We start from the raw sequence: 10,017 nt of genomic DNA, 5'->3' as shown, positions 1-10,017 counted from the left end.
TGTCTGATTTTTTTTAAGTCCAAAGATAATCTGTATTGATTATAACAGGAAGCCAGTCTTCCAGCTCAGAGCGTGTATGTGTGTGGCCGAACCCTTCTCAAGAGAAAAAAAGAAAAGAACAAGCATTGAAAAATCTAAAGGGCCTTTTGTGGAAGTCACAACTTGCTGTGTTGACGCTCTTCACAGACTCTAAGGGCATTTTAGTCAATTCATACCTATTAATCAGTAAAAAGTCCTAAAAAAATGTGTGTAAAATTTTATACTGAGAACTACTTACAAAATTGTTAAACACAGCAAAATCGTGTACTTAGGTACCAGTATAGACTATGATAAATGGTATTTTATTTTTAGCACCATAAGTTAGCATCGACTTACTTTATCTTCATTCATAAGAACCAAATTTAAATTATTTATTTTTAGTATTTCATGTCTTTGGTGATCCAGATAGCATAAATTGATAGGTAGCCTTTCATATGGATGGAGTATTCAAGAAAACATTCTGTTCTTCCTTTTTACATGTCGACCAAGTTACAAAGTAATTAAAGGACTTCAACATGACAGTGCAGTCACCCCACAGGTCATCATTTTAGTGATTCCCAAGTATATTGTGACAGACTACAGACAGCAACAAAACGCTTGATATCTTTGTGGTCTTCCATCCCATATGTATAATAATGTTTAATGGAGTACATGTTTGCAGTGAATAATGATAACATCTGTCACGGGGAATTTGTACCTGCACAAGTAACACAACTTGGTTCTTTTTTTGTTTCCTTTCCCTCCCATCTTTCTTGCTTCCTCTAACTCTTAATCCCTCTCCCATTTGATAAATCTCTATTTCAATTATTTTCTTTCTTTTTCAGATCTTTGACCCATCTTCTGTCCTCTTCCATCTCTTGGTCCCTTCCCTATTTGAAAAAGATCTCTCCACTTCTTCTTATCTCTTCTTTATCTCACTTTTTCTTTATTTTTCACTAAATGTAGCAAACTAAGTTTTGGGTGAGGGAAAGGAGTGTGTGTGTGTGTGGTGGGGGGGAAGGATAAGAATGCAACCTGGCAACTGGTTAATTAAAATGATAGTGATGTCAGCCTTTTTCCATTGGAAATATGCGCTCCATCGTGTGCTGCATGGCAGAGACTGCAGATCTGCTGATAAGCCCGGGGGACGTGGCTGAGGCTGGACAAATACTTACCATGTGTGATCAAGTGGGAGGAAACTGCTGCGAGACGGGGTAGCAGGGACCTAACTCACTCAGTGTCTGGCATGGTGCTGCTGTACTGTGTACGAGTTAGGGGAGTTTGATCTTTCTAGGTGCTTATTGCTAAGGAGCGCACTTGGGCTCACACTCGGTTGGATCATTTCTACGCGTATTGACCACTGCTGGTATTTACTGCTCCACCTCAGAAACTGTAGAATGAAGGCAAAACCATGCAGTTTTCTGGCATTCAGAGACCTGCCCAAGTCCATAAAATAATGACAGGTGATTGTTTTAAGACAATACTTGACTTTCTACCCATGGTTCAGTTAATTATAGAGTTTCAATGTGGCTCTTACAGATTTGGTTTATTATAACAGAAAAGTTATCAGGAAGATAAAAAGGAACAGTGTTTCCATTATGATTTTTATATTTTATTACGTCAGTGGGAGGGAGTCTTGACTTTTCCCCAGACACTCAAAAGTCAGTGAGGTAGAAAATCTCATACTGCACTCTGCAGATTATTATGATTAAAACCTCTTAGGTAAACTGCTGTTGGGTATCCTTTACATTTTGTTTCTTTGAAAATCTCAAATCCTTTTGAAATTTGAAAACTCAAACTACTGGTCTCTGAAACCCTAGAGAACCAGCAGTCCAGAAAAAGAAGCCCTGTGCAATAAGAGTAAACACTGATTCTGCTCAAGATGGATGTGGATTGTCAAAGAAATGTCCACTGCCGAAAAATTTCAATCTTGCCAGACCCGCTCTGATTCCTCTGCTTTTCTTTTTTCCCTCTGACAGCTCCCTAGAGTTTTCTGGTATCTTTCTTAGACAGTTCTGGTAGCTGAGTCCCTGTTTCACTACTTCCCAGGGCTGCCCAAAGTGGTCGGACTGCCTTTGTATTCCTGAAGTTTCCATAGGGTCATTATCTCTGAGGAGCATACTTAGGTTTTGACTTTAAATCAAACAATCAGAATTACATGTTTTTTAAGTATTGTTATATTGTTCCATTTTATTTGTTCTTGTTTTTATGGGGCAAAGAGTCACATGCTATATATAATACTGTCTTCTGACTTATTAGTGTCCATAAGTAGGACAACATGAGCTTTAAAGAAGGCTTGGTGGCTCCAGTACCATGAGCACGCAAGTAATTTAACTTCCTTGGGCTTCAACTTGCAAGGCAGCGATATGATTTTTGCCTGGCTGTGTGATGAGCGAACAGTGAAAAAGTGTATGTTTTGGGCCAGTAAGATAGCTCAGTGGACTAAGCACCTGCTTTGGCAAGTGCAGAGACCAGGGTTCAATCCCCAGTCCCACATGCCATGCTGGCCCTGACCCTGGGGAGCACTGAGTCAGTGACCAAGTCTGAGCATGGTGCCACATGCCTGTAATCCCAGAGTTGCGGGGGCTGAAACAAAAGGATCACTATGAGTTTGAGCTGAGTAGTGAGACACTATACCAAATACATAAATGGAGAAAAAAATACACATTTCAGAAAACTCAAGGAAAGAATTTTGAATATTTTTGCCATAAATAAATGATAAATATTCGAGGATACACATAGACACACACACACGCACACACACACACACACACACACACACTGCAAAAGATTACATGTAATTTTTATGGTTTTATATATCAGTTTAAAAAGTAAACAATAGGAATAAAGTAAAAAAAGAAATTAAGAATTGAAATAGAATTTTCAAAAATTCTGTTCTTCAGGTTGTATCTTTCTTAAAATGACAACTTTTTGTTTAATTTTTATGTTTTATTAGTACATGTTTGTAGCACACAATGATCACATTCCTCATGGGAGACTGGTACCTGTATATAGAACATCACAGTTCTTTTTTTCATCCCTTTTTCCTCTTCTCTGTCTTCTGTACCTCCAGTGCTTCTCTCCCTCCCATTTGAAAAAAAAAAAATCTCTCTACTCTCTGCTGTCATTTATTTTGCCCTTTACTTATACTGTGGGTTTCTCATATAAGAAATAGCATGTAATATTTCAGCTTATGTGCTTTGCTTGTGTTACTTCACTTATCACTGTAGTCTAAAGATACATCTATTTTACTACAAATGACTAGGAATGAAGTCTTATGCTTCATTATGGGAAACTGGAACTCCATTGTGTTTAAATACCACATTTTCTTTATCCAGTCATCTGTTAGTGAACACTTACGCTGCTTCCAAGAGTTAGCTATTACAGATTGTGCTGCTATAAAGATAGGAATGCAAAATGACAAATTTGAAACAGAAAAGTAAGATACTTTTCATATAGGTTTTCCCAGTAGCCTATAGCAACTTAGGAAGACTCCTTCAGCTGTGGCCTTTCCCAAAGTTACAATTGCAATTTACATTTCCATGTAGCTATCTATAGGTGTGAGACATTAGCAACAGAAATCTAACGACTTCTTCGTTATCCTTTCTGTCCTCAGTTGATGCTGCAGGCATGCTGTGTCAGTTTCCTGGAAGGAGATTCTCTCCAAACCAAAATATGCTTCTGGGGTGTGATCTCATATTGGCCAATACTCTTTTGAAATAATTCCTTTCCTTCCCTACATCAAATTCAAATCTTCACTTACAACTGACAGTTTGAGATTTTTTTTTGTTGTACAGGGTTACTTAACCAGGGTTATTTATTTATTTATTTATTTATTGGTGGAACCAGGGATTGAACTCAGGCCCTTATGCTTGCCAGGCAAGAGTTTATTCTACTGAGCCATCTCCCCAGCCTCCTGTGAGTTTTAGGATGTGGATAATTTTTTTTTCACAAAGCATCAAAAAGTGAATTTATTTAACCATACTCAGCTGATAATACAGCAAGTGGGTGAATAATTCATGCTATAGCATGCTGAATGAACTGAATACAAAAAATTGGTCAGAAGAAGGCAGAGGAACTTTGTCTTGTAAGAATCAGAACCGAGGGGCTTCATAGCCTTCTGGCATCTGCTCAGTGTTCTATCTGTGATTAGAAATGTACATGACAGGACCTCTAGGGATCTTCTGGATTCTCCATTTAAGGTCCTGGCCAACTGTGGCCACAATGTAACGCTTGTGCTGAGTTACTCTTGGCACTAAGCAGTCATGTGCACAGGTCCTTTTATGTGTGCAAAGTAATTGTTCAAATCATGGATCCTTGACAATCCTCAGGGCCACTTGATACTTCTGTCCCAGTTTCTCAATTTCTGCCATTAGACAATCAGTTATACCAGGGATATACTTGGCATACAGACAGTCAGTCACCGATTATACCAAGTCCAATTTGGCTTTGATGGAAAAGTTGATAAAGTTGGTATGAACCAGGGCATGATAGGATGGGCCCAGCTGGGTATTGTGCTGGAAGAATAAGCAGGAAGGATGTTGGGGGACTTCTCTTTCCTTTAGAGCACTGGGATCTTTCTTTTCTTTCTTTTTAAGTTTTAATCTATCCTTTTCTTTGAGTCTCTCATCTCTGAGACTAAGCATTCCCTTCATGGTCACATACTTTCTTGCTTTTGTTTCCCATTTGAGAAGGAAATGCCACCAAATGCCGAGCCCTCTGTATTCACCCCCAGAGGTGATGCGACAAGTTTCTTCTTGTCATGCTCTTCTCCTCAGACAAAAATTTCTTTTTCCTTTTTCTTCTTTTGCAGAACTGGGGATGGAACTCAGGCCCTTGCGCTTGCCAGGCAAATGTTTATTCTACTGAGCCATCTCCCCAACCCCTCAAACAATTGAACAAATATTTCAGATGAAAATTTTTCCTAAAATCAAAAGTTTGCAAAAAGTTTGGACAATTCTTTTCCTGGCCTCAGACAGAGTGCTCAATCACTATGAAATGTATACAAATTATATTTTAAACACTAAATGAACAAAACAAAATGTTTAACATCATGCTTTCTTGGTTTCTTGAGAAGAGCATGGATCTCGTTTCTCACAATAGTTATTTTAATATCAACTAAACTACAATAGTGTTCAAAGTGGGGCAGACAAAATCCATTTGGGCTCAGTAAAAATGTTAGAACTTCTCTTCATACTTATTTTTTAATTTAAAAGTGGAAAGATTTGCCTTTAGTAAAGTAGAGAATTTTCATTGTGTCTTCTTTTCCCCCACCCTAACGCCTATATGTCAGATGATTGCATGTCACTGCTTTTATGCAAGATAAACTGCAATAAGAGTGTTAAATTTACCTCCAGGAAGTGGTGACAGGGATCTTCATTATCACTTGATAATTTCTCTATATTGCAATATAGTGTAGTTTTTCATATGTTTCCAGTTTTTGTGGCATTGTGGCTGTCACTAAAATATCTCACATACACATACACACAGTGAACAGAAATCTTGAAAATATATCTTCTTATAAAGAATTCCTTAGAATAATTAGCATTATAAATGTAAGGGATTATAAAAGAAACCAGAACCATGGATACATTTTCTACTATTAATAAGTTCTTGGCCAGCCACGAAGCAGTAAAATCATTGACTGTCTGACCCTGTGAAGTTGTGACTCCCCTCAAACAAAAAGGAAGTTAGAAAAGAAAACAAAACAGAAAAGGACAAAAAAAACCTTTGTGGAATGAATTATATCCACCAAATTTATTTATTTATTTATTTATTTATTTATTTATTTATTTGCTGTACTGCGGATTGAACTCAGGACTTTGCACTTGCCAGGCAAGCGCTTATTCTACTAAGCTATCTCCCCAGCCCTACTTCCACCAAACTTAATTTAAGCCTCAAAGACTATTCAGTGAGATATTGATAGAGTCATTGTGTCTATTTCAAAATGTGATTTCATCTCAATATTTAAAAATTTGTAAAACAATAAAAATTTGTAGCTTTATATATTTTATGTTTGTAAATAACTTGGGAGTACATATACCTCATTTGCAGATAAATAAAAATTAAGGATATACATAAGTGTATTTGTAAGTAGGTAGATGAGATCAAAGTAAGAACAGCATTCATTCTCTAGAGCATACATTCTTTACCAGACTAAACTCCCTGAAGGTAGGGCCATAAATCATCTAGCCTGGGACTTCCTCAGGGAGTATATTAATGGGAGGTGAGTGAATGTGATTCATATTCTAATGATTCATATCCTTTGGTTTTAGAACGCTTTGGATACTTTGAGTTCTAGATAGTGAGACTTGTGAAATGTAGCAACAAGTACTTATTTTCAAGTAATCTGTAGATTCAATTTGATAAGCCTAAAATTTTATATGGGAATGTGTGTATTTTTTGTTATGAAGTTTCTCTTTGGAAACAGATATAAGATAATATAATAAGAATTTGGTTTCTAATTCTAGCCATACCCTTCTAAAATCCGACGTTTTTCTAACGAAGAGATGGTACAGTGTAACTACGGGAAGAGCGTTGAAGGCTTGGAGACTTGGAAATACATGATCACATCACATGCTCCTTGTAACAATATGCAGTGTATTAATTGTTGTAACTGTCCTACTATCCTGTTTTGAAACTGTCTCATTACTATTTCTCAATAAAATTAATTTTAAAAAAAGAAGAGCCATTTCATAACTACTAGAGCACATGCATGGAGTGATTCGAGATGCTGATAAGACGCAGCAGAGAGGCCACGTAGCGCTCGTGGAACCTAAGTTTACCGCGTTAGATAAAGGCTTCTTCCTCATGGCTGCAAAACTCTTCTCTTCATCCTGGAGACATCATCTTTCCCAAGGGAGGCTGCTACTGCCAGTGAAATCTCTCTTAGTTACTTTTCTCTTTTCTGAGACAAAATACTCAGCTGTTACAGTTGAACAGAGGGAAGGCTTATTTCAACTGTCAGTCAGTAGAGGTTTCAGGCAACAGTCAGGACTCCAGGGCCGGGTGGCACCGCAGAAGGGAGCATCGCAGAGGAGAAAAGGCTGAGGTCATGGTAGGGAAGATCGAAGGCGGCAGTAGTAGTAAGTGTGCCTTTATAGTTCATCCAGGCTGCAAGTTTTGGGTGGCGTCACCCACCCCAGGGATGAGACAGGCATCCTTGATCCTGGTGTCATACTCTTAATTCTCATTTATACCCTCTAGATCCAGCCGCCTTCAAAATTCCCCACCTATGGCTGCTTGGGGCTTTGTGGGGAAATCTGGATGCAAGCCATAGCAACACCCTAATCTTTCTCTGATTCTTCCGGGATTTTACTTTAACTTCTGTCTTCATACATACCCTTTTCCACTGAGGAATCTGGCTCAACTCTTGTTTAATTCCTTTGATTCACGAAAGGAACCAAGAGGACATTGGTGCCAATAGTAGACTATGTTTTATATGGAACAAAAAAACATTGGTAGTCTATTTTATTATCCATTAGTCAGTTTAGCAATGAACATTAACTAGATGCCTACATATCAGAAATTGACCAATTGTTCCACAGTAGTATCCTGTCTCCCCTCCTTTCTAGTTACAAAATGCTCTGGATTTTGTACACAGAAAATGACTCCCAGACAGACTCTTGCTATTGGGTAATGTGTGCAATATCTGGGCACTTCACTAAAAAGGAAGCTGCTTGCCATCTGACTTCTGTCTCTCTACCCAGGTACAGGAATACAGGTGTCGTTCTGGTCCAGCAGCTTGCACCTTGTCTGAGAGCCATCTAGTGTTGCTAGGAGGAGGCTGGGTTCCTCTATGACTTCCTGGGGCACAAGTACCTATCTGGTCCTGACTGCTGACTCCCCTGCGCCTGCTCCATGAGAGAGAGCAGAACTCCTCTCACTTTTATGCGGCTGGGCTTTTAGGAATCTCTTGGTCTGAACCTGAATGACTAGATCAACACTAGCAGATGTTAAAGTATTGAAACTTTTATAGGTGACGTAACAGAACATCGGCTGGGGTGGGAAGTAACTGTGCTTGCATCTTTGCAACATCAGGTTTTATTCTTTTGTTTTTCTCTCCTTGTAGTGCCCATACTCATGAGTATAAATTCTGGTTTTTCCATCAAGGATTTGCTCAAAGACTATCGACTTAGTAGGTATTACCAATTTGGCTTCTCCTCTTGTATAGATCCTATGCAATTTGTGCAAGATTAATTTCTTCCTTTTTGCTTCTACCACACATACATGCTTTTGCTTAACATAATACCTATGCGTGTGTCTAGAGATTCCAGCAGGTCCCTCCCAACAGGTACTATCATCTTGCTAAGTTTTCTATACTCTTGATATTTAGAGCAGTATCTTATACATAACAGACCCTTAATGATGCAAGAAATGTTTATAAGACACTCATTGATAATTTTACTTTTTGTGTGTTTCCTAGGCTAAAATACCTAAGGTTCAGAAAAGGCTCATATTTGCTTCTTTCCTACTCATTCTGTAGAAGAATAATTATAATTTCACAGGCAAAAGTGAAAGACAGTTTTAAGAGAATGATATCTAGTATCCTTTTCTTTTCAGTTAGAAAGTACTCAGAAGCTTTGAAAACATACACCAGGAAAGCTGACTATTGATAGGATAAGATAATTATCATGGCAATAAGTAGCTTAAAAAGAAATTTAGCTGCTCCTGCTTATTTTTCACATAATAAAGTTGTTTCAGCATGGTGCTTTCAGGACTTGGAATATGGTTTTATGTCCCTATGTGAATCTTTTATCTTTTTTCTGACATTTATTCTTTTTATCCGATTATCCTAAAAGGAAAGCACTGGCAAGGCAAATTGACTGGTGTCTGCCTCTGAAGAGACACTCCTATCTCCCCACTTAGCTTTCAAATTCTGCCATCAAAAACCCTCAGGCCCATTTTTAAGGAGACTTCAGTCTAGTCTCATGTCACTGTCTCCCAAAATGTCCACAATGAGATTACATGATGGAAAGATCAATCTCCTGAAGGTCTTAAGCCATAAATCTGAGCTTTGTCCGCTCACTGTTCCTTACCAGCCTTGTGGCAGAAAATTAAGCCCCAAGAACTTTGACAAATTAGATATTGCCCCATCTAATTGTGTATGTTTAAGCTTATCACACTGAATCGCTGCATTGTAACTGACTATTATGCCAACAAGGCCTTCGTTTAATCAGCTCAGTGCCATTTCATAGCGATTAATCACCCAACTAAAATGTCATATGAAGGTCACAGAAACTTAAAAGCTAAAAAAAAAAGAGGACATTAAGCCAGCTGATAAATAGAGAAGAAGAGCATGCTTCACCAAGGAAACTTCTGAGTGCTTTGTTTTGTTAGAAGCAGGTAGAATATTTAATAAGAACTAAGTCTTAACTCAGTTGAAAACTGAGAACAGAAACAATTTAATATAATATCCTTGTTTCAAAAAGAGATTGTTCTTTGCATTCTTTAGTGGGTTTTGTCTGTAAACAGGAAACTCTTGCCCACAGAATGCTTGAAATTGGTGGATGATTGTACAGCTTCATGATTCTTATTTGAATTATTTCTTGTTTTCTGGCATTTTCCCCCTTTGCTGTTACTTGTAAAGAGGAAAGAAATCAAGGCTGATGCAGCACTTGAGACAAGACAAATAGCATCTGTTTTGCCATAATTTCAAAATATTTTTAAAAGAACAGTTTGCTTCTCTTGTTTGCAAGGGAATTTTTTTCTAGAAAACTTGCCAACTTGAATGTTAAAGGACAAAATGAAAATGACTGAACTAGGCATGGTGGTGCACACCTGTAATCCCAGCACTCAGAAGGCTGAGACAGGAGGATCCTTGGGGGTTCAAGAGCAGCCTGGGCTACAAAGTGAGCTCAAGGCCAGCCTGAACTGCATAGTGAGATCCTGTCTCACTATGAAGAAGAAGAAGCAGATGAAGAAGAAGAAGAAGAAGAAGAAGAAGAAGAAGAAGAAGAAGAAGAAGAAGAAGAAGAAGAAGAAGAAGAACAAGAAAGA

General features: G+C 38.1%; 1 pseudogene; it reads right to left on the bottom strand.

Moving 5' to 3' along the window:
* Positions 1 to 4,112: 4,112 nt before the first annotated feature.
* LOC111812339 lies at positions 4,113 to 4,673 on the bottom strand (annotated as a pseudogene).
* Between the last annotated feature and the right edge of the window lie 5,344 nt (positions 4,674 to 10,017).

This window comes from Octodon degus, unplaced genomic scaffold (genome assembly GCF_000260255.1).
Source record: "Octodon degus isolate 3935 unplaced genomic scaffold, OctDeg1.0 scaffold00121, whole genome shotgun sequence".
NCBI lineage: Eukaryota > Metazoa > Chordata > Mammalia > Rodentia > Octodontidae > Octodon > Octodon degus.
The sequence above is the reverse complement of the archived record's forward strand: the minus strand, read 5'-3'. Positions and strand labels throughout refer to the sequence as shown.